The following is a 21110-nucleotide window of genomic DNA, read 5'->3' as shown; positions in this document are numbered from 1 at the left end:
CCAAATCTTCACAGAATTAAAAAACTGTTTTCGTAACGAAAGTTTCGAATAAGATTTAGAATTGAAACACTTAAAAATAAGGTTATCTGTTAGAAAAGGAGCGAGTACCTCCGGGACAGGGGCGTAATTAACTATGGGCGTAGTTTGCAACTGCCCCTCTCATACTTTGGTTTGCCCCCCCTCCCGCCCCCCGACCCGTTTGCCTCCCCCAGCTGAAATTCAGTATCTTCAAAAAATCTTATCAAAACCAAGATAAGCCTGCAAAATTCAAGCATTCACAGAAACGGGTCAATTTTCTTTAGTACCGTCATTCCCAACGTTCGGTTCGGGCCCCACGGATGGGGCATGGCAATATTTTGATGGGTCATGGGCAGGACGTGCACCCACTGGCTGACTATACTTTAGAGCCTTAATTTTGAAAAAAATATATTTTTGATATGAATGACCTCACATTCAAATGTATTTAAAGAGCAAAAAGAGAATGATAGTATTGCCAAGATGTTATGCATCGTATAAAAGGTGATGTATCCAGATAACATTTTTCATTAGAATACAATATGAGCAACGAACGACCAAAACTTGTGAATACACGTAAAATTTTCATAATTTAAATACCACGAGGGAGCATCAGGATTTTAGAAATGCCCGGCTGGGGCATGGCCCAAAGTCGGTTGGGAACCACGGCTTTAGTGTATCTTCACCTTTATGGTGCTATATGGCTCATTTTTCAGTTTTCACGGTCATTTTCATTTGATTGGCTCCAACTTTGCCCCCTCCCGGATTTTGACTGCTTCAGGCCCTTCCCCTTCCCAAATATCAAAACTTTCTGATGTTTCTTAAAATTTCTTCAGATGTTTCTTAAAATTTCTTAAAAACGAATCATACGATTCGTTTTTTTTCTATTTTATTCAAATTTGTGCCCATTGCCCAGAACAAAATTCATGCTTAAATTCTTGGCTTAGAATCCAAACCAATTAAATTTAAAACAAAAATAATCCTATTGGTGGCTCCATCTGCTCGACACTAATCGCAAAAAATATCATTTCCTAAAATCACAAATATACAGGCGAATCAAAGCCAGCTATAAAAATTATCTGTCTCTAAGTACATTTTAGCATGGAATCATGGACGCCAGCAGGGGGACCATGGGTTTAATGCCCCTCCGTTACTAAGGAACAAAATCCATTTGAAAATGCATGAATGTACGATAATTAGAAATACTCCCATTCAAATCACTGTAAAAAAAAAGCCTAAGGTAACACCTATCTCCTTCCTGAAAAATTTGCCTGCATCGCTTATGCATGGAATGAGACATAACACATTTTTTTCGTGCTACCTCGAATTCTTGGAAATAAGTATTTGGGATACTAATAATTATTTTAGGGGCATATGTTAATTTTTTTTATTTCTGTAATGTTTTTCGAAGTATTAGAATTTAAACAATTCTCGTTTCATGTAAATTCCTAGGAATCTACAAATGAGTGTAATCCAGTTCTTTTGGACGCTATTTCTTATTTATTTATTTTTTCAAAGAATACACTAGGTTGGAAGCCTATCTAAGCAGGCCAGCACACAAGGGAGGGGGACGGGCGGATGCACCCTCCCCAAAGCTAAATCCTACTTTCGCAAAGGAGCAAACATTAACGCTCCTAGGGCGACCATCTTTCTGCATCAGTTAGTATCATAATTTAAGAATAGGTAATACTTTTAATATTCGAAAGTCTATTTATAGGACAAACCAAAATAAATGAGAGCCGAAACATAAATCATTGGACTACTTCTATTTTCTACATATAACCTTACAAAAAAGAGAATCAGAAAGTGTATAGCAAGTCTTCAGCCTGTCAAGTTTTTCATTTCCTGAGTATGTACATCAGAAAACGTTTGAAAGTGCAGACTGCTATCCCCGGAAACCCTACCACGTCACGGCCGGCTGTTAATCAAAATGACGGATTGAACCCCAAGTCATGATGATATATATACAAGGACACGCACTGTCTTTTTTGTCGAGTGTCGCTCGCTTAGCGACTGGCTGTGTTTTCGTTCAGCATATGTTCTCATTTCAGTTCGAAGTTTCAATTAAATGCCACTGATCATTTTTTGATAAGGAAACAGTTTAAGTTCCATTTCCGCTGCAATGACAAGGAGACACAAAAAAGAAGCAAAAACAATTAACTTTTATTTCGTTAGCATAACATAAGTACAACTTAATTGTGTTTCTGTTTAAAATACACCAAAAATGAATTACATATACTGCGGCAACCAGCCACGTGCGCAAGAACCAAATTACGGGGGGGGGATAAAAAAGAAATTTTGCAAAAAAAGAAAAAAACAACAAATATGGAGAAAACTGAGGTAAATGGGCCTAACCCGCCCCCTCCGCTAATGTATCTATCCAGCAGCTCTTAGTAATAAAAATATCGAAGTATCCAAAAAATATATCCCCTTCCATATTATGCCTCACATTTGAAGGCGATGTAGTTTGCATTGTTTTTTTTTTTTTTTTTTTTTTTTTTTTTTTTTTTTTTTTTTTTTGTTAATACATGATATTGAAAATGAAAAATAATAATGAAAAATAGTAAAATCTTAACATTGGCACTATCCCCTTTCGGAGGACGAAAGAAACTCTCCCCTCTTTACCATAAGTATCTACCTAAAAAGGGCTTTATAGTACTAAATTAGTAAAAAAAAGAAAAAATAGATTTTCCTTATGGAAGTAAAGATCAAAGTTTAAACTCAAAGCGGACAAAAATTATTGTCTCTTAGATTAGACAAGATATACCCAGAAAGCCAGCTCAAATAAACTGACCCGTGATATTTCCTGATATTTGTAGAATTCAAAAAACGAGTGCTTTACTGAAAACGCGAAACCAACCCCAAAAGACAGGATGTTCGCTTAAGGTGCGAAAAATTCCGTAAGTAATCCTTCAAAAAATACACTCATTTATAATACTCTCAATAGTCTTTCACCGGCCGAGATACAGCCCCCATCTGTGCCCAATTCATCCCTAGAGACCTGGATATTCAAACAATTGTAAACCCTAACATACCTACGGACAAGGGAAGGGCCTTCATTCCCTAAGATCCGAGAGGCCCTAAGAGAATGTAGGTCTAACAAATAAGGTTGAGAGATTTGAACCCTTTCCCCTGAAACAATTTTCATCCCCCCCCCCCCTCAAAATATAGCATTTATGAACACATTATCCTAAACTATTCAGTCCTGTTTTTTAAATGACGAATGCTGTTCCCATTATAAGATAACCAATCCAATGAAAGCTGTTCGTTTTATTCTTATGTCACATCCTTATAAAGATAGCACCTTAGAATTTCCCAAAAAGGTCACCTGAACTGTAAATTTAAGAGCCACCTCATCAAGCTAATCTCATGTATTAATCAAAGACGCAATCGCTGTTAACATATTGTTGCCTTGCCCCCTCTTTGGGTAAAACCGAGGGGATCGCGCACGCGTCTGATGAGAATGTTTACATCACCATATGAGCAGATCAATTTGGGTTGTAACATCTATCAAAATCGCATCCTTTTTGGGCTTTTTTACTCGAATTTCCGATTGCAAACATTTACCAGCAGGGTGTTATCCAATATGACTAATTTGTAATTTTATAAGGGTTCTGCGGTCTAATTGCTATGAAAAGCAAATGAGGAACTTCCTTTGAAAATTGAATCAAATGAATTCTTTGGATTAAGTTCATGATAAAAAAAAGAAACATCAAAGTAAAAAAATTAATTCTCTAATGCAGTGAGGATCAGTTTGTAACCCTAGGGCAACAAGCACTCTTCTAGACTTCCACTATCAAGACCGTATCCAGGGGGGGAGGGGGTACCCGGTTTGACCCCCCCCCCCGAAATTTTTAACCGACTCGAAAATAAGTCGAAAATTAGTTAAACCTAGGTAAAAATCAGTAAAATTAGTCGAAAACTGAGTAAAAAATTAGTACCCCCCCAAAAAATTCAAAAATTAGTAACCCCCCCCCCTAAACAAAAATCCTGGATACGGCCCTGTCCACTATACACATTCCGTTTTAAAAATTACATAAGAAGATTAAAATTCAAGGAAGCAAAACGCAACTGAATATTTTTGTTTTAATTTTATAATCATTGTTCCTACATTAAACTGAAAACCTTGCAAGTATGACATTCTATTGTAGGTGTTTTTACTAGTTCTAGACGTTTACCCCCCCCCCCCTCGAAAAAAAACACACTAAAAATATAAATTATTCCCAAAAATTTAATCCCCCCCCCCGCTGCAGAACTCCGTGAAAATGTTTCCCAATAACAAATACTATTTGCAAGCAATGGACAAGTTGGGCACTTAAACTTCTACAATAGGGTTCTCTGATTGTTTTGTAGTTTGAGAGGGAGGGAGATACCCTAAAGGGTGCATTTCAATGCCAAAACATCCTATCTCTTATTGAGCCAACAGATAAATACAGAATCAGTTCTAAGGAAGAGACGAGGGGAGGGTGGATGTAGAAATTGATGTATGATTCCCAGGGCCGTAACCATGTTTTTGTTCGGGGGGGGGGGGGAGGGTACGAAAGAAACTCAAAACAAGCATCAAAATGTGAAATTGATATCTACTCCCTTACGATTTTTTGGGAATATTTCTGGTCTACGCTGTTATTAAGAAAGTAAAGAGTAACATTAAACCCCAAAATGAACAGAATTCATTCCACATAGGAGGGGGACTGTCCCTTCCTTATCCACACCTCCACCTCACGGTCGCAAACTTCAGAGGGTGCTCATTAGATCAGAAATTGAGAATTTAAGACCTTTTTTTATAAGTCGAAAGTGATTGGAGACCAACCAGCCGCGGGGGGGGGGAGTATTTTCTAGGATAGGGTTTTCCGAGGGAGAATTTTCCGCGATGGTTTTTTTCCAAGGAGGGGGGGGGTATTTTCTTAACCTGGTGAAACAATGAACAATTGCATACAGAAGGCTAATAACAAGAGCCTTGTATATCAGCAAATTTCAAATAGAGAAATGATGCCTATGGATGTTTATTTTCATTAAATTTTTTATGGGTATTCCTATATTTAGTGGATCCCTATAAGCCTACGTAAGTGTATGTGCTAGGAAAGTCAATCAATCACACATTTCAACATATGTCCATTTTAGTAGGTGCACACATATGTCCATTTTAGTAGGTGCACACATGTCCCTCCCCTTAGGGAGGGAGGAATCGTAAATTTTTTCTGAGAGAGGGGTCAACAATGCAAAATTTTCCTGTGAATTTTTTCTAGTTTTCGGATATTCTATGATCATTTCAATGTGTCCTGTATATGACAATTATAGTTTCGCATTTTTAAGCTGTATTTTCTATATTTTTGAGAGAAGTGGTTACAAAAAATCAAATGCAGGCTAACAAAATAGATTAGGCTATAATCATGGGCGCCCGTAAGGGCGGCCGGGGGCGCCGGCCCCCCCCCCGGTTGAATGATGCTGCCTTTTTTTATATTTTTGTTCTGAGATTTCTATAATATAGCATTAAAAGTGTCAATTAGACGAGGTTTCCCCCCTGGAATTCAGCTTATGGGCGCATATGGCTATATGAACGGTTTATATTAGCCCCCCTCAGTATCAAATAATCTTATTTGTGTAAAATATTATATTTTGTAATTTTGTAATTTTGAAGCTACTAATAAGCGAAAGTTGTCATTTACTGCTGTTTAGTCATTTTGACAAGACCCTAGTTTAGGGTTATCATGGAAGATAGTTGAGTTAGGCGAATAAAACTTATTGCAATTCATTAAACCTAAATTTAACCCGAAATATGTTTTTAAGACCATATCTGTACATCATTATATTTAAATGGCTTGAAATATTCTGTAATTGGAAGGTTGTTGAGGTAGGTACAAGTTACCTTAGGGACAACGACGTAATTCTTTTGCAGTAACTGAGGTGCAGTAGCTGAGTCAATAAAGGTAAAACTGCAGCTTAGCGGCTTTTCGCAAATTTGGACAAACTTAAAGCTACCTAAATTAATATTTTATGAATAAATATACAGCCTAAATTAGAACCCGGGAGCTTATTTCAAACTCCCATTCATCATACCCTTGTCTACTTTTTAGACTTCACGGATTCTGATAGGAAATGTGATCTACCGAGAAATAATCAAATTCGACTCGAGAGTATGCCTCGATTACCGTAAAACATGACAAAGGGCTTCCAAAATTCAGAAAACATCTCCCCATAACCTAATTCAGGATTCAGAAAACACCTCCCCATAACCTAATTCAGGATTCAGAAAACACCTCCCCATAACCTAATTTCCAAGTATATATCCTCTGTCAATTTCAGTTGCTTAGCAGAACATTTTTTTCAACACATGAGGAGGGAGGAGGATGGTCGGAGGTATGTACTTGAAAAGACCTTGCCAGACCCCAATTCGTGTGGTAGATTCGTTTGTGAAATTTTATTTTACTCGGGTCAAAAGTCTAAGATAGCAAAAAGCCACGAAATTGTAATCTTGGTAAAGTTCTACCAAATCATATTAGGCCTATTGAGTTAGGACAAAAGTGAATACACCAGTCGATGCCTTTTTTTATGCTGATTACGAATATAATAATAATTTCTATCGGAAATTAATCTCAGCCCCCCCTCCTATATATGCCAATTCAGGGTTAGGTATATATAGGGGGGGGGGCTCATTTCCGATAGAAATGATTATTATATTCGTAATCAGCATAAGAAAAGGCATCGAATGGTGTATTCACTTTATTCCTAACTCAATAATGTGATTTGGTAGAACTTTACCGTAATCTTACCGCAATGGGCTCTTTAAAATAAGGTAACCTTCAATGGCTTCTCTGAACTAAATGCTATAATATACTTCTTTTATCATTAGATTCAGAAGTCGCTTCCAGTTTGACAGCATCCCAACCCTTTATGCTTATAATTAGTAATTTTATTTCTGATGTAAATGAGAGGTAAGTTTAAACTTCCCCCCCCCCCCTAATGTGCAAATAAAAACCCTGGATTGGTATATATATATATGGGTAGGGGCTAAAATTAAATTACGAAAAAAAATTTTATTATATTTGTAAATAGCATAAAAAAAGGCATCGAGTGGTATATTCACTTTAGTCGTAAAATTTGCCTGTTTTTACGAATATGCCTCCTTTACTCCCTTGAAAAATCCCAGCACATAAGCCTGAATCAAGACAGATAAGCTCAATTTTATAGCCTAGTCTACTGGAAAATAGGCTAGAGTTTTATTCAAAACAAAACTATCTTACCCGTAATCTTATTACGACACCACAAAAATTAGATATTCATCAAATATGTATATCCGCACTCAATCTCATACCAAATCCGTCAAAGGAGAAACCCGACTATTTCTAATAATCAACTTGTTAATTCAGCAACACATTCACCACATAAAACGGCGGCACTACTGCTAGGGTGGATTACAGCTTCAGGGTGGAGATCAATATTGCGATCACCCCCCAGTGTCTCTAACCCCCGCCTTTCCACCCCTCTTTGTGCAAATGACGTAGCTGATTTAATGAAGATCGTCGAGCGGAAAAACTCCAAACCATTACGCTGCATTTTCGGAGAATTGGAACAGTCTAAGCAGTTGATATCCGAAAAATTCGGGAGTTCATTTGTGACAGGAATTATATGTTTTTTTCCCTAATAGTGAATACTGTATAGAAGAGAGGACCCCCCCCACCCCGCAAGATTAAAACTAAACATTGAATATGTCAAAAAATATGTTTTAAACAGAGTAAAAAATTGGATTTGAAGCAATCTTAGCTGCTTCCTCCTCTAAGAAATTTTGCTTCCCCCGTAAGACCTTTAGGATTGAGAGGATCCTTCGAACATTTTATTCCCCCCCCCCCCCCGACACATAAATCAAGAGATGGTCTCTATAATTTCCTATGTTTTTTATATAAATTAGTGTTTTCTGCGATTTTCAATTTTTCATCTGCTGTTAAATAATTACCTCTGTGTAACTACAAACCAAGGCCGTATCCAGGGGGGGGGTTTACCCGGTTTAACCCCCCCCCCCCGAAATTTTTGACTGAGTCAAAAATAAGTCTAAAATTAGTAAAACCTAGGTAAAAATCAGTAAAATTAATCGAAAACTGAGTCAAAAATTAGTAAACCCAAAAATTAGTAAAAAAAACTTGGAACAGTATCTGAAAGACCGGTCAAACATGTATGACACTGTGAGCAAAAAAAATGAGGATCGTGAAATGTTATGGTCACATTATAATTAATGTCTCGGCCAGTACCGTGCAAGTAAAATGTACTCGCATTCTCAAACTCTCTCTCTCTCTCTCTCCCTCCCTCCCTCTCTCTCTCTCTCTCTCTCTCTCTCTCTCTCTCTCTCTCTCTCTCTCTCTAACACCGTTGCAACTTAGCAATCGCATTATCGAGTTACAGACGAAAAAAAAAAATCAGAAAAGGTGGGTTACAAAAGAAACCTAAAATGAACAAAACTTAAAACGAATAATCACATCTAGCGTGATGATAACAGATAATGCTATAGGTGAATCGCAAACCAAACAGAAATTAAAATGTGTAATCAGGACAAACTTGAAACAAAGAGAAAATAAGACAAAGAGGAGTAGGACTACCTTCTAAAGGTCATCTCTAATTTATTGGAAAGGATATTTGCTTTTAACATTGTGGTTTTTATTTGTCAAAGCATTGACAAAAATAAAATAAAATAACCATAAAAGTCGATAAGACTTGAAAGAAGTAATAGAAGTAAATTGATCGTTTAATAATGATATCAATATCTGGAAATCTCAGAAATTTTTGGTTTTTCAATATTACAACAATGAAAAAAAAAAAATACTTTCAGGAAAGTGCAAATGACGTTATGGCGTTTAGAAAATTTAGAGGGCGCTATCCCTACTCCTGTTTGTGTTAATTTCCCTTGGTTTTAAGTTCGACTTGACTACGCTTTTCATTTAGCTTTCTCTTTGTTTTAGGATTTGCTCTTTAGCAGTATCTGCGAACTTTATGTTTGATATTATCATCTGTATCAATTTCAATTGGTTTGGAATTCATTTATTGATTGATTGTACTTTCTGTTCGTTTTAAGTTTAAGTAATCGCAGGACTTGATTTCTACTCGTCTTAGGTTTTAGTGTTGCTCTTGACTTCTCTTTCAAAAATCTTTTTTTTTAAATCGTTATTTTAGTTAATTTTGTTCGTTTTTAATCGACATAGTTTTAGTATAATAGTTTAGTATCAAGCTCGTATCATATAGTTTCTTTGGATTTACCTTTTATTGACGTGTAAAAACTCGACGTGGGCTTACCCTGTAAAAACGCTTATATGGATTGGAAACAAAAGTTTTAGCCTTCCTCTCAGCAAAAATTTGAAGTCCCTTTGCCCTTCCCTGCACTACCTGAAAGTTTGAAATATATCCTTCAAGCCATTCCTGATATTTTTATATATGCAATTTTGATAACCTGCATAGTCCTACTGCTCTTAGATTTAGCCCTGTCCTTTCCCCGAAGTCGGAATTTGATGTCCATTTGACTTCGCAATACCTCCCAAAAATTTCAACCCGATCAGCCAAGCTGTTATGAAAAAAAAGGAGATCCATTTTGTTAGTCTGCTTGTAGACAGATTTGAGACAATATATGCCAAGTCTTTTCCTGCCCCCCCCCCTCCTTCGAGTTAAGATTTGAGGTCTAAATAACTACCTAAAAAATACTACCTAAAAGTTTCCAACTGATCTCTTCAGCCATTCCCATGATAGTGCAAATGCGCTTTTTTGATAGCCTACTACTACTACTACTACTAACAACTCACCGAAGCACCAATCCGCTTAAGACTAACACAGATACGCACGCTCCTCCATCCAGACCGACTCAAAGCCTCATCTTATGCACCTGATCAAGAAGTTCCAATTTCCTTTATATGTCTCTTTATGACGTCCTCTCGTCCCAGATGGGGGCGATCTACTTTCCGTTCAGCCTTAAACAGGTGGCCGAAAAGAACATCTTCAGCCATTCCCATGATAGTGCAAATGCGCTTTTTTGATAGCCTACTACTACTACTACTACTAACAACTCATCGCAGCACCAAGCCGCCTGAGGCCAACACAGCTACGCACGCTCCTCCTCCACCCCAATCGATTAAAAGCCTCCCTTTTTACACCTGCCCAAGAAGTTTCCATTTCCTTTAAATCTGTCTTTATGACGTCCTCTCGTCCCAGACGGGGACGGCCTGCTTTCCGTTTAGCCCTAGATGGTTGGCAGAAAAGAACAATCTTCGGCAATCTGTCATCCTTCATCCGCACAACATGCCCTAACCACCTCAACCTTTCTTTCATTATAGACCTAGAAAGCGGTATTGAACCACATTTTGCGTATAGCCTATTGATTGAAATACGGTCAGTCAGCCGGGGACCCAGAACAATCCTTAAGCAATTTCTCTGGAAAACATCTAGCAAATCTTCATCCGCTTTTCGGAGCGTCCATGCTTCAGAGCCGTATTTGACCACTGTCATCACTGTATCCTCTAAGATTCTAATCTTGGTTTGCAGACTTATCTTCCTATTCTTCCAAACTTTTTTTAACTGTGAAAAAACACCCTGAGCCTTGGCTATTCTACTTTTAATATCTTCACTTCTCCCGCCATCATTGCTAATAATACTACCAAGGTAAGTGAAGCTGCCCACCTGATCAACATTTTCATTACCCAGCGCCACCTTTTCATCTTCAATCATTCCTAGCCTTAGTGACTTAGTCTTCCTAACATTAATTTTCCAACCAATACTAGCACCCTGAAATCGCAAAACCTCATAAGCTTCATTCATTTTACTCACACTTTCATCTAGGACGCTTAAATCATCAGCATAATCAAAGTCCAGGAGACTTTTTGCTTTCCATTTGATTCCTTGATCTCCCATTGCCTTTCCTGTGTTCCTTAAAACAAAGTCCATCAAAATAATCCACATAAAGGGGGATAGAAAACTACCCTGCTTAATTCCTGATTTATTACAAAACTAGCTGCTAACCTCATTTCCTACCTTAACCGCAGCAGTGTTATTTTCCTACATAGCATTAATGACTTTAATGTATTTGTCTGGTATACCATACAAGGATAAAACCTTTACTAAAGCTCTACTATCAACAGAATTGAACGCTTGCTCATAATCTATAAAACTGAGAACCAAAGGTGTTTGAAAACTCAGGCACTTCTCAATTATTAACCTAAGAGTGAAAATTTGGTCAACATATCATCTACCTTTTCTAAAACCGCACTGCTCTTCTCTTAAAACTTTGTCTACGGCATCTCTCAGTCTAAAAAGTATCATATTACTAAGCAATTTGCTACCTACAGAGACCAGACTAATGCCTCGATAATTACCACACTCACTTTTATCACCTTTCTTATAAAGTGGCTTAATTAAGGTTTTCCTAAAATCGTTAGGTACTTCCCCTTTTTCAAAAATCATATTCATAATCTTCAATAACTTATTTCTAACCTCAGAGCCACCATATTTAAGAAACTCATTTACCACCCTATCAGCACCTGGAGACTTATTATTCTTTAACACTTTTAGTACTGCTGCTAATTCCTCCCCACAAAACAAATCTTCCTTCACATCCAAAGTATCACAAACTTTTTCATTTTACTCTATATATTTTTTCCTGCAACTCTATCTCGGTTAAGCAAGTTCTCAAAATGTTCGGCCCATCTCGCTTTAGCTTTTTCCTTATCGCTAATTGCCACCCCATTCCTATCTTTAACTGGGACAAGTCCGGATTGACAACTACCTCTCAATTTATTAACGTGCCAGTACAATATTTTACTATTATGCCGTCTAGCTGCATCTTCTAAATCCTCGGCAATTTTAAACACAATGTGCATGCAGGTTATCAAAAGGGCGTATCAGCAGTCCCTCAGGATCAGCATAGTGTATTCAGTTGAGACTTTCAAGGAATTTAGAAAGATGATGTTGAACTGACCAAGAGGCACAATATACGTACTGCTACTGCTACTGCTGCTACTACTACTACAACTGCTACTACTGCTTCTAGGACTACTTCTACCACTAAAGCTAAGAATATTAAGTTGAAAATTTCAGGGAATATTGAGAAGCTATTCAACTAAATTGAAACATAGCATGCGGATGTAGGTTATTAATAGGGCGCATCAGCTATATCCCAAGAACAGCTTAGAGTTTAAACTTTCAGTGCATGTTAAGGGGATGCTGGGCCAATGAAAAGGTACTATATACACACTACAACTACCACTTTTTCAACTACCACTACTAAGGCTAAGTGTATTATGGTGAAATTCTCAGGAATTGTTGAGGGGGGTGTTGAATTAAATCAGCACGCTATGTGTATGTACGCGGTCAAAAGGGCGTATCAGAATTATCTCAGGAACGGCTTAGAGTTTTAAGTTGAAACTTTCAGGCTATGTTTAGGGGGCTGTTTAACCGATAAAACGGTACTATGCACATACTACTACCACTACTACTGTTACTAGTACTACTACTACTAAGGCCAAGGATGTTAAGGTGAACCAAACAAGGCCGCCTTTTCTGCTAAGACCTATTTTTGACAATCGATAATTTACATAATTTAGGGCCTATTTAGGGCTGTTGGGGTGATGTCAAGGTCTAAATTTTTGGAGATGTGTGTATGACTGTAGCCGAATGCCTATCAATTTTCAAGCAGATCCAGGTGCTTTCAAGCGAAAGATAGGTGTGGCTTGGATTTGACATACGCTTCTGAAAATTCGTTCTCTTGTTTCATAAGTTTCGAGCAGATTGTAACACTTTCAAGGAAAAATCGGAGAAAGGCACTGTGCCTCTTTAACCTTTTTAGTAACGAATTTTATTCAAAAGGACTACTGTTTTTAAGGCTTCTGACACACGGAGGTGATACCGTATTTTTCACGGAATTTTTACATCTTTGTTGTGCCTGATCTTAAATGTACTTGTCTGAGGACAAAATGACACTGTTTATGTAATCAAATACAATATTTACAAAAAGAAGTGAGAAACTGGGATAACAAGATATGTTCTTATCATCTTCTTATCTCATTTTACGTTCTTATTTAGGAGTGTGAAACTTTACAAAGCAGATTCCGGCTCCTCCAGCCATAACGGGACCTTCATTTGGTGCAGCTGAAGCGGGTTTTCATGATGCATGGAGCATTTGTGTACCTGTTTCGAAGTTTATTTTTTTCAGGCCAATGGAAAAAATTTGCCTTTTATGGCAGAGCATGGTCTTTGGCATTTTGCGTTCCTCTTTTTTTTGGGGAGGGGGGGGGGAGCAACAGACAGATTATCAATTTCTTCTTCCTTGTCATTGGTCGAGGGGACACGGCGTGGCCTCCTTTGTCTCAGGGGCGTTGCCTCTTTGCTCATAATCAGAGACTCAGCCACCTCTAGACAGAAAGCCTTGAATCCATAGACTTCTTGGACTTTTGGGCCTATTGAAATTCTGTGTATTCAAGCCAGCTATTCACTACCACCAAGTGAATCAGGTGAAGCACAAGCTGCAGCATTCACTTCCTGGACCAAATGAAGACTTGGTTTGTTTATATCCATTTTTGTTACGTTTTTACGAGTCAGGCAAACATTTCAGGGGGGGGGCAAACCCCCCTTGGGGTACAGCCTTGGCATAATGTATTGTAAAACCCCTTCTTTTCTTGTTCCTGCAGCAGAGGTATACTTGTAAAGAAGTTGCCAAAAAACGCTTTGTATATGGAAAGAGGTGCACATGACTTACTAAGGCTAGAACCATACCTGAACCTAATCCAAACTCCTTCTGTTCGTCAGTAAGGTTACTCTTCTTCACCTGATAGAAATCAAAGGTCATGATTACACCGTGCTTTTGCAGAGGATGAAGGTCTTTATATCCCATAGGATCGGTTTGCCACGTATATACTACTTTGTGTCAAAACCTCCATTGTAAGGAATCATTTGCTCATCAACTGAAATGAATTCAGGAAAGATGATAATATCAGTTTTTTACAAGACTTGGTCAATGACAGACTAAACCTTCCACAACCAATCTGGGTTCTGAGGATCTTTGGTATGTTTGTTAACGAAGTGAAAGAAGTTCTAAAGTCAGCAAAATGACAATGATAGGCTAAACCTTCCACAACCAATCTGGGTTCTGAGGATCTTTCGTACTTTTGTTGACGAAGTGAAAGAAGTTCTGAAGTCAGCAAAATCTGTTGAAATTTAAGGCATTAGCTATAAGCGGTACGGAATCGGCTGCTCCAGTACATGCAATATATGGGATACTTGAAGGAACTCATAGCAATTTGAATTCCAATGAATTTCTTTATTTCCGTAATAGCAGTACCAATACTTGTTCCTGTTTCTTAGACAGAGTATAGGCTTGTTTGCGCTGCTGCAAGTCCATAAAAGTTCAAATAAAAATACTCATTGAAGTATTCCACAGGTTCTTCTTGTCCAGCTGGTTGTGGATTTACGCCGCAATTGTGGACATCTTTGTAAAAGTAGCGTTTTTCGAGATCAGTTCACGTTGCTTTGGATTTGATGCAGCCGTGTCATTGGGTACTGCATCTTCTTTGTCAACAGTTTCTGATGATGTTTTAGTGTCATCACTCTGGTTTTGCACGTTTGGCGGTGTCCAATCCTTCTCTTCATCATCCGAGTTTAAGAAGTCAGAAAGCTCAGAAAAATTGGAATCTATCTTGTCCAAGATGTTGACAATATTTGCATACTCGACTCTCCTTGTTGGCTGCCTGAGACAAAAAAACAATTGCAAAACACAATGAAGAATCCGCTAAAAACAACATGACCAAAAACTACCAAAATCAGATGAAAAGTGGAGCACGAGTCACACTGTCCTCAGGCAAGAACACCAGACTTAGAAAAAATCAGTGAACTGTGTTTGTAGACTTTATTACCAAAAATAAGTGCCAGCAGATGGCTCTAGACGTAAAGAACAAAAATCAGTAGTTTTTTTTACAGAATTATTCTCATAGAATTGCCTGGTATGTGATTGGAGTTCAGCATAAAAAACCACAAAAATTGAAATTGGCGCAATTTTAGTGAAAACTGTACCCCTTATATTTTCAACAAGCAACAGCAAAACAGAATGAAGAATCCGCTAAAAGCAACAAAACCAAAAACAACCAAAATCAGATGAAAAGTGGAGCACGAGTCACATTGTCCTCAGACAAGAACATCAGACTTCTAAAAAATTAGTGGCCTCTGTTTGTATATTTTATTGCCAAAAATAAGTGCCAACAGATAGCTCTAGACGTAAAGAACAAAAATCAGTAGTTTTTTTTACAAAATTATTCTCATAGAACTGGCCGTGGAGATGTCAAGGGTAATTGTCCAGGGTAAATTTTCGCCAGGATTGAATTTCTTAGAGGATATTTCTGTGGGAAGGGGCATTTTTCTGTGGAGGTGGAGCCAGGTATCCTGGCGTTATTTAAAAAGCAATCAGAAATTAAATAAAAAAAAGTTTTTTTCATCTGAAAGCAAGGAGCAACATTAAAACTTAAAACGAACAGAATTATTACGTATATGATGGGAGTTGCCTCCTTCTCAGCACCTCGCTCTCTACGCTAAAGTTTAAAATTTTCCAACAACTCCTGAAATACAAGGGTCGTTTGATTAGAACGATAATTAACTTTTTAGGCCGAAAAACTATAGCGTGAAGAGCGAAGTGTTGAGGAGGTGGACAACCCCTGTAATATACGTAATAATTTCTGTTCGTTTTAAGTTTCAATGTTGCTCCTTAATTTCAGTTGAAAAAACTAGTTTTTTTTTTTTTTTATTTAATGGAGCTTATAGACAAACATTTTTCTAAAGGCAATGGAAAAGATATGTCAATTAAAGTAAAAGTATATAAAAATGAAAAAAAGTAATTAATTAAAAAAAATACACAAAACAATTGCCTACTTAAAAAAACTAAGATATAAACTCCCAGCAAAGAGTTCTGCTGGGCAATGCTGAAGCGTTGGACGGATATTTTCTAACAAAATCGACAGTTTTGAAATTGGTTATCAAACAGCAAAATATTTAATGCCTTTAGACTCAATAGTTTATAAAAAGTAATGCATTATCAAAGTAGTTTGTTCAAAGTAAAAAATTAAAACTAAAATTAAGAAAATCAAATAAAATTTTTTAATTTAATATTAAAAATTAAATTTTTTGAAAGTGACAACTAGATGAATACAATCACTCCTGGAAAAAAATGATAATAAAACAGAAAAAAACGTATCCGTTCAGGGGGGAAATACAAAATTCCCAGCATTCCGTTCAGGGGAAACATTTCTGATTATAGTGGCTTCATATATCAGCTCATGGGCCTTTTGCAGTGCAAGCAAAAGTGGACGGCATATTTTTACCGAAATTGCCCCTCATTAAGTTGTTTTCCTCGTATTTTCTATAATTAAACGAACTATCTTGTGTACTAATAGCTGCACTAATCATAGGCAGCGCGATAGTGCTGCCTAAGTAAAGAACGATGTAAGCAGAATGTATTATTTTTTATTTTTTCTTTCTCCATACACGGGCACTTCGTATCGAAGGAGTTGTCCTAGAAACTTCGAAAAGGGCTCATTCGATTGGATATTGGAGCGGCTAGTGCCCTTTTTAATAGTAAAAAGTGATTGGAGGGCAACAAGCCCCATCCACGCCCATCATTCCCCCGAACACATCCAATCAAAATTTTGAGATAGCCATTTTGTTGAGCGTAGTTGATTTTCAGATAGAAAATATGTTTTTGACGAGGACGCCCCCCCACACCCTCGGGGCAAGGGTATGCCCTGAGCGCATATAATAACAATGTTGGTGCAATGTATTTTATATTGTTTTTTTTTCTGTAGAGCAGAGCACTTCGTATCGAAGAAGTTGTCGTAGAAACTTCGAAAAGGGCTCATTCAATTGGAAATGGGAGTGGCGTGTGCCCTTTTTCTTTTCGAAAGTGATTGGAGGACAACTAGCCCCTCGTCCCCCCCCCGCCCCGCCCAACATTCCGCCAAACACACCCGATCAAAATTTTGAGATAGCCATTTTGTTCAGCGTAGTTGATTTCCAGATAGAAATTATGTTTTTGAGGAGGACACTCCCCCAAAGCCTTCAGGGCAAGGGTTGTAAGTTATGCCCTGGGGGCATATCTTATAGAAGGCATTGTCGTAGAAACTTCAAAAAAGGCTCATTCGATCGGAAATTCAAAGGGCTAGTGCCCGTTTAATAGTCGAAAGTGCTTGGAGGGCAACTAGCCCACACACGCCCATCATCCCCCCAAACACATCCAATCAAAATTTTGAGATAGCCATTTTGTTCAGCGTAGTTGATTTCCCGATAGAAAATATGTTTTTGAGGAGGACATTCCCCCAAAGCCTTCAGGGCAAGGGTTCTAAGTTATGCCCTGGGGGGCATATAATGTTTCTATAGAAGGTGTTGTCGTAGAAACTTCAAAAAAGGCTCATTCGATTGGAAATTCAAAGGGATAGTGCCCTTTTAATAGTCGAAAGTGATTGGAGGCAAATAACCCCCCTCTCACGCCCACCTTTCCCCCAAACACATCCAATCAAAATTTTGTGATAGCCATTTTATTCAACGTAGTTTTAAGTTTGGGAAATTAGGTCTTTGAGGATGACAACCCCCCCCCCCCACAGCCCTCAGGGAAAGGGTTGTAAGTTATGCCCTGGGGCATATAAGGTTTTTATAGAACGCGTTGTCATAGAAACTTCAAAAAGGGCTCATTCGATTAGAAATTGAAATGGCTAGTGCCCTTTTTAATAGTCGAAAGTAATTGGAAGACAACTAACCCCCTTCCACGCCCACCATTTCCCCAAACACATTTTGAGATAACCATTTTGTTCCACGCAGTTTAAAGTTCAGGAAATTATACCTTTGAGCAGGACACTCCCCCCAGTCTTCAGGGCAAGGGTTATAAGTTATGCCCTGGGGGTATATAAGTTTTTATTGCAATCTTTGTTGTAGAAACTTGTAAAAGGGCTCATTCGATTGGAAATTCAAAGCTCTAGTGCCCTTTTTAATAGTCGAAAGTGATTTGAGGGCAACTAGCCCCCCTCTCTCGCCCACCTTTTCCCCAAACACATCCAATCAAAATTTTAAGATAGCCATTTTGCCCAGCGTTGTTGATTTTCAGATAGAAATTATGTTTTTGAGGAGAACACTCCCCCACAGCCCTCAGGGCAAGGGTTGTAAGTTATTCTCTGGGGGCAAATGAAGTTTTTATAAAAAGCATTGTCGTAGCTACTTCAAAAAGGGCTCATTCGATTGGAAATTGAAACGGCTAATGCCCTTTTTAATAGTCGAAAGTGATTGGAAGGTAAGTTACACCCCTTCCACGCCCACCATTTCCCCAAACATATCAAATCAAAATTTTGATATCGCCATTTTGTTCCACGTAGTTTAAAATTCAGAAAATTATACCTTTGAGCAGGACACTCCCCCCATAGTCTTCAAGGCAAGGGTTATAAGTTATGCCCTGGGGGCATATAAGGTTTTTTATTAAAATCTTTGTCGTAGAAAATTGAAAAGGGCTCATTCGATTGGAATTCAAAGGGCTAGACTTGACTTGACTTGCTTTATTTACTACTAATTACAAAATAAACTATATACAAGCAACCGCCTGGGGAAGGCTCAAAAAGCCTGATGAAAGACGGCTGCAATCCTCTAATTCTCAACCTTTTACAAATTTCATTAAAAAAAAAAAAAAAAAAAAAAAAAAAAACCTGAACACTCTCTCTCAGTTAACCAATAATACCAAAATCTAAGAAGAAAAGAAAAGAAAAAAAAAACTGAGACATTAATAATAATAATGACAATAATAATAAATTACCTCCCCTCTCCCAATAAATGTTTTTTTTATTTTTACTTTAAACGACCCAATGTGTTCAGCTTCCCGAACGCCAACTGGGCTAGTGCCAACTATTACAAGGGCTAGTGCCCTTGTAATAGTCGAAAGTGATTTGGGGGGAACAAACCCCCCTCTCACGCCCGCCTCTTCCCCAAACACATCCAATCAAAATTTATAGATATCCATTTTGTTCAACGGAGTTGAAAGTTTTGGAAATTATGTCTTTAAGGATGACAACCCTCCCCCCGCACAACCCTCAGGGCAAGGGTTGTAAGTTACGCCATGGGAGCATGTAAGGTTTTTATAGAAAGTGATGTTGTACAAACATCAAAAAGGGCTCATTCAATTGAAAATTGAAAAGGCAAGTGCCCTTTTTAATAATAGAAAGTGATTGAAGGGCAACTAACCCCCCACTCTTACACCCACCATTTCCCCAAATACATCCAATCAAAATTTTGAGATATTCATTTTGTTTAACGTAGTCAAAAGTTCTGGAAATTGTTTATTTAAGGATGACAAACCCCCCGGAGTCCCCAGGACAAAGGTTGTAAGTTAAGATTAAATCAAAATGCACTGTGTTAATGCTAATTCTTAATAAGGCATCTCAGCAGTATCCCAAAAACGACTGAGGGTATTAGATTCAAACTTTCGGGGCTACCTCTGCTCTTAAAATTTAACCAAATCAAAATAGCGTAAGTGTATGCAAGCTATCTAAGAAAGTAAACAGATCTTTTTGCGAATGGTATCAAGTTTACTATTTCAGGTCAACTAGGGGAGATATGAAACTAAATTAAGCACTACTATTTGTGTCCAGATTTTTAAAAGGGTTCATGCTGTTGAAAATTGTTAAAAAAGTTTCTCCAACTTACAAATTGAGGTCCAAACTATAAAGTCTTAAAAAAAAAGAAGATTTACATAATTATTTTCTTTTTCCCTGAAAAGACTATGTCATTATAAATCGAACAGAACTTAGTAAAAAAAACTTTTTCAAGAAAAGTAAATAACTCCATTAAACCAAAAATGAGCAAAAATCAAATCAACTAATCTACCAATCATGAAAGTACCACAAATCAGTATAGATAAATAAATGAAACCCAAAACAAACAGAAATTACGATAAATAATCTAGTGAGATTCAAAACGTGCAGAAATTAACACGAGTAGGGCTCAAAACCCTTATTCCTTCTAAAGGCCAGAACATAATTTGCACTTTACTGAAAAGAAATACAAATGGAATGTTCATTGTCAGTTTAATATACATATACTGATAATTGTTAATCAAAATGTTAATATTATTTGATTTATTAAAGTTATAAAAGTAAAAACATAATATTTTTTTTCAGTAAAGTACAAATTATGTTCTGGCCCTGGGAAGGCACAGAGGTTTTGATCCCTACTCATGTTAATTTCTGCTCGTTTTGAATTTGACTCGGTTATTTATTGTAGTTTCTGTTCGTTTTGGGTTTCATTTATTTATCGATGCTGATTTGTTGTAGTTTCACGCTTGGTAGATTATTTGATTTTATTTTTGCTTATGTTTGGTTTAATGGAGTTATTTACTTTTCTTTGAAAAACTTATTTTGTGGAAAAAGTGTTTTTAATTAATTACTAATAAACAAATACATATTTAGGATCACCATAAAAGCTGATTCTATGATTGAATGTTATCAATAGTTAGGCTTTTACACTTTCGTTATTGATAAGGATCGTTATATACTTATCATTCATTACTATGAAGAATGTGATTTTTTTTTATATTTTTTTTTACTCCAACCAAATCATATGGAAAAAATGTTTGTGGAAAACTGGAAACGGGTCACTCAGTCACAAATTAGAACTTATATTTTCCTTATCAAGAGTCAAAATCTGTTGGCAGGCAGCCAACAATGGGGCAACACACATTTTTTCCATATTGTTTCCGTATTCTGCTCTTTTTCATTTGGAACAGAAATTATTCCGTACATGAAAGGGGCTGTCCCCTCCTCAACGTCTCGCTCTTTACACTAAAGTTTTTTATTGTTAAAAAAATAGAGTTGTAAGAAAGAGTCCTTACTTTCAGTTAAAAAACTTGTTTTTTTATTTATGTTTTGAACATTTTTGAATTAATGCAGGTTTTGATTTTAGCTCACCGTAAGTGAATAATTAAAAGAAAATTTGTATATTAATTTTACTTTTATTTTAGAGGTACAAAAGCTGACAAGAGCTCAAATAGGCAAGACATGGACTGTATTTGCAAGCATTTTGAAGTTACTTTGGAGAAAATAATAAATTAGTATAATTAA

General features: G+C 37.2%; 1 protein-coding gene across 1 annotated transcript in view; it reads right to left on the bottom strand.

Annotated features, from left to right (window-relative positions):
- Positions 1-7395, bottom strand: part of LOC148952120 (uncharacterized) — a 97040-nt gene extending 89645 nt beyond the window's left edge. The window contains exon 1 of the mRNA XM_089089564.1: positions 7257-7395. The gene's annotated coding sequence lies outside the window, so the exon portion shown is untranslated. The remainder of the gene's footprint in view (positions 1-7256) is intronic.
- Positions 7396-21110: the final 13715 nt, after the last annotated feature.

The sequence above is a fragment of the Artemia sp. Qi Xiang Cuo genome, chromosome 5 (assembly GCF_049724085.1).
Source record: "Artemia sp. Qi Xiang Cuo chromosome 5, ASM4972408v1, whole genome shotgun sequence".
Classification (NCBI taxonomy): Eukaryota; Metazoa; Arthropoda; class Branchiopoda; order Anostraca; family Artemiidae; genus Artemia; species Artemia sp. Qi Xiang Cuo.
The sequence above is the reverse complement of the archived record's forward strand: the minus strand, read 5'-3'. Positions and strand labels throughout refer to the sequence as shown.